The sequence below is a fragment of the Bactrocera neohumeralis genome, chromosome 3 (genome assembly GCF_024586455.1).
Source record: "Bactrocera neohumeralis isolate Rockhampton chromosome 3, APGP_CSIRO_Bneo_wtdbg2-racon-allhic-juicebox.fasta_v2, whole genome shotgun sequence".
NCBI classification, from domain to species: Eukaryota; Metazoa; Arthropoda; class Insecta; order Diptera; family Tephritidae; genus Bactrocera; species Bactrocera neohumeralis.
Window position 1 is genome coordinate 47534483 of NC_065920.1, and position 4723 is coordinate 47539205.

Consider the following 4723-nt stretch of genomic DNA (forward strand, 5'->3'; position numbering starts at 1 on the left):
ATGTCATGAAATTCTCACTGGACAATCGATGAAGATAGCAGATTCTAACGCCCCAGTAGACATATAGATGGCGCCACAAGGGTTCGATGTTTACTATAGAAACCGCCCTGTATATATAGACAATTCAAAAGAAGAAATCTAAAAACTACTAAATTAAAAAAAAAATTACCTACCCCAGTTTGCACGTACAGTACACTCTTTGTCAGACCAAGAATGTTTTTTAGTTACCTTAATTCTCGTTTGAAAGCCGTTGCAGTGATGTGGTAAACGTTAAGCGATTCTGGTATTTAATTTTGCACTAAAGGCACCACATCACACACTATTGTATATTTCACCCCTTAACACTCTTCTCTGAAAGGGAAGGGAATATTGGTTGGCAAAAATATCCGCTGAATTCTCCCGAGGTTGTTGACTGCTAATAAATACTACAGTTTCAGGACGATGTCTGCTAATGTTTGACTTTTAATTTAGTGCAGTTTGGGGTTGTTCAATAAACTTTGTCCTTTAATAAGAAAAATACAATTTTATGATTCATAATACAATTTTTTTATTCAGTATAATTCCAAAATATGCTTCAAAAGGCGTTATGATCTTTTCATTTGATGAAATACGCTTGCCATGCATATATTTTTTGAGTTCTGGAAACAAATGGAAGTCGCTGGGGGCCAAGTCTGGTGAATACGGTGGATGCTCCAATAATTCGAACTTTAATTCATGGACTTAAGCCATTGTCAATATGTTCTTGTGACACGGTGCATGAAAAAGGACTTTTCTTTCTGAAAACTGGGCTATTTTCACGAACATTTTCCTTCAACTGGTCCAAAAGGTTGCAATAATATTCAGAATTAATAGTTTTACCAGTTAGCAAGTAATCCGCAACCAAAATTGCTCTCGCATCCCAAAATACTGATGCAAAAACCTTCTTGGCCGATTTCCGGTCAAGAGCTCGTTTCGAAGCTATACAACCAGGTTCACACCATTCTTTAGCCTCTTGTTTTGATTCACGATCATGATGATAGACCCAAGTGTCATCCATAGTGACGAATCGATGCACAAAATCCACTTTATCCTTTTTAAAACTCTCTAAATGTTGCTGAGAAAGTCGCTTTCAAAAGTGTTTTTGTTCACAAAGCTTTCTAAAACTCAAAATTTCACTTAAAATATGGCTCACACTGCCTAATGAGATGTGTAGAGCCTTCACTAAATCTCTCTGAGTTAATCGACGATCTTCCAAAACCATATCCTGTATTTTGGCTATGATTTCTGGTGTTGATGCGTTTTTTGAACGTCCTTCACGTGGATCGCCTTCAAGGCTTGTACGACCACGTTTAAATTCAGTAACATATCTTTCTACTTTTCTAATTGTAGGTGAAGAATCATTATACGAGTACGCTTTTAACATTCCTTCGTGAATTTCTTTTGGTGCTAGACCTTCCAAAATAAGAACCTTATCACTGCACAATGTTCAATTTTGTTCCATTCTAAAAAAATATTGTGACACAGCGACACTAAATGGCTTGTAAACAAAGAATGAATTGACAGATTAAAATGGAACTTCACATACGTTCATATGATGAGAGTTCCAAAAGAGTTTTGGGCTAGTAGCAACGCCCTCTCTTATCGAACGACAAGACTTATTGAACAACATGGTATATCCATTCAGAGCAAAATAATCGATTTTCCTATTTACCGGCTCCATTCAGGAAAGTTTAGCGTTAAGTTCATTGTATACACCTACCTTACTTTTCAAGAACTTCATCAGTATTTTAAAGGGGATATCTGTGTCCGAAGCATCTACAAATGTGTGAAGCATCTCAGGAGCTATGACTTACTTACCAAGTAAAAAATTAAAACTACAAATAATTTACATTGCATTTAAATTTTTTTTTATATTTCATTTATTCTGTAACAATCCTTGATATTCTTCATATGGTTTCCAAGGAAGAACTTGAAAAAAGAAATTAGATAGCGCAGTTTATTGGCAAAGAGCTGTGCTCAATTTTTAATATACAAGGTGCGTTCCGAAGTAAACAGACTCCATCAAAACTCCATGGTAGAATACCGCATTAATGTTTTGAAAGGGTGGGACAAATTCCTTGTGAACAATACCCTTGGAATCATAAAAACAAATCAGCATCGTCTTCACTTTTGATTTCTCCATGCGCAATTTTTTGGGTTTCGGCTCGTCCGGTGCCTTCCATTCAGCACTTGGCGTTTTTATCCTTTTTGACCTCTTTAATGATGTCCTTCGAATGTCGGATTCTGAGCAATTTTTGGTCGTCAGTCAATTTGTGTGGAACAAACCGTGCACACACCTTTCGTAAGCCCAAATGTTCGGTCAAAATGCGATAAGTCGATGTTTTGGAGATGTTTAATTCCATTTCCGTGAATTTCAATGATGATTTCGGCAGATTTTTGATGAATTTGAAAACGTTGAAACCACTCGTGCACTCTGCTACGGGATAGGCAATCATCGCCATAAACTTGTTTCATGAATTGAAACGTTTCGGTAAAAGTTTTACCAATTTAAAAAAAAAAAAATTTAATGTTGGCCCTTTGTTCGAAGCTCATTTTCGCACCGATAGCACACACATACTGGCACTTAAAATGCAATAACTTCACTTCCAATCCATGAAATGTCAAGAAATTCACTGGACAATCCATAAAGATAGCAGATTCTAATGCACCAGTCGACATATAGATGGCGCTACCAGGGGGCGCTAGATTCATAAAGTTTACTTTGGAACGCACCTTGTATGTCCTTAGCGAAGCCAACGGTTTCGGCTTCAACATACACATAGATATTTTACCTTTGCAAATATATGGAAAAAAAAAATGAAATTATGAAAAATAAATTTTGTGTGTTTACAAAATTCGAAAAATTCCTGCTCTTGTGTTTTGGTTTACGTGCGCCATGATAATCTAAGCACATATTGTGGATGAGACCGCCATGCTCCTTGCGTCGGTTAGCGACTCTGGGGAAGAAACTACAAAGGATATAATTGGACACCTTTCAACGACTAAAATCATTGTGGAAAATAAGTTTGGTACCAAAACTGTTACAAATTGACTGTTACAAACTTCGCAGTATGCTTAATATACCCAGTTCAGGGTGTAACTACTGTTGTGTCGTTTTTGATTCAATGTTTATTTCGTCGCTTAAAGTGCCCATACATGAGCACACAAGTGCGTTCGATCGGTATGAATTCGTTTGCCCATACACGACACACAAAACCATTTTGCGTTCGTTCTTCACAGAGTTAACATGTGCGACAGGCAAGCGGAACATTTCTTAGAATTTATTTCTAATGTAGCATTTTTATCTATTTCTTTGTATTTCGTTAATAAGTTATTCCAACTTATATTTTTCTTAATTTTATTTTTATATTTATCACTTTTCGTCAGGATAGAATTAGGGCAAAGTTTATTATCATTAGCATAAAATTATTTTCTATTTAAACTAAAAAAAATATTAAGAAAAGTCAATTTTTAACGTATTTTTAAACAGCATAAAGTAAAATTTTTTTGGTCAAAAGCCACTATTTATTCAATTTTTAAAAAAAATTTAAATTTTAAACTTTTTTTTTGGAATTTTCTTAGTTTAACTATTATTTTATTAACAAATATGAATCTCTTTGAATTTTTTGTTTCCGATAGAAATTGCGACCTGCATCCTGCCCGCCGTCCGAAAAATGTACATGCGAGATGCATCGGGCAATTGCTTCCCAAAGGCAGAATATCAAAGATTTCGTATCCAAAAAAATTGTGAAAGATGTTCAAATATATAACTATAAAGCCTAGAAATTTCGCTTGAATCAATTATTTCTTTCCCTCCCAAAAAAATCGATTTTTTGAAACCTCGAAAGCAGGCTCTCCCCTTAACACTTGCCATTGTCCGCGATCTTCACTGTTCGGCGACACGAGAGAAATGAGATTTTGTTCGCAGACAACGCCATACACGATACACCTGTTCGCGCACCGATCGTAAAAAATCAAACATTTTCGCGAACATGAATCGGTACGCGAACAAGCCCATGTACGATAAACCGCGCGCGCACATACCGATCGAACGCACTTGTGTGCTCGTGTATGGGCTCTATTAGTTCGAGTTCTGATCAAAAAGTTTACATTTTAAAACAACCTTATAATATTATAACGGGTGATCTAGATAGATATACTAGCCTTTAAAGCGTGAATCATGTCATGCTGTCATATTATTTTTGTTCAGTATTTTGTGACAACTTTTAAAAAGTTCAACTTTATTACAAAAGTAAAGAATGTGCTTCACTCTAATGCGGGTCAACATTACCGGCCTGAGCGTACTATTAGCAACATCACCTGCCATCTGAGACCTGGCAGTCATTATTGGATTATATTGCACCGAACCGACTATTTGATGCCCGAATTGAAGATTGAAGCTCGTAATCTCGGCAACATTTGGTTTCAACAAGGCGCCGTTAATTCCCACACATCGCATCAATCAATGGATTTATTGTGGGAACACTTTAGTGAGCTCGTGGGGATATGTAAAATCTAAAGTCCAAGCGGACAGTCTTGCTTCGCTTCAGACCAGTTACTAGTCGAAATGCTCGAACGAGTCATCGAAAATTGAACTCAACGGGTGGACCATCTGAGACATAGCCGCCGCCAACTTTTTTGAAAGCGATAATCTTCAAAAATTTAACAAATGTCATTCGAATTATAATAAACCCTTCTACATTAA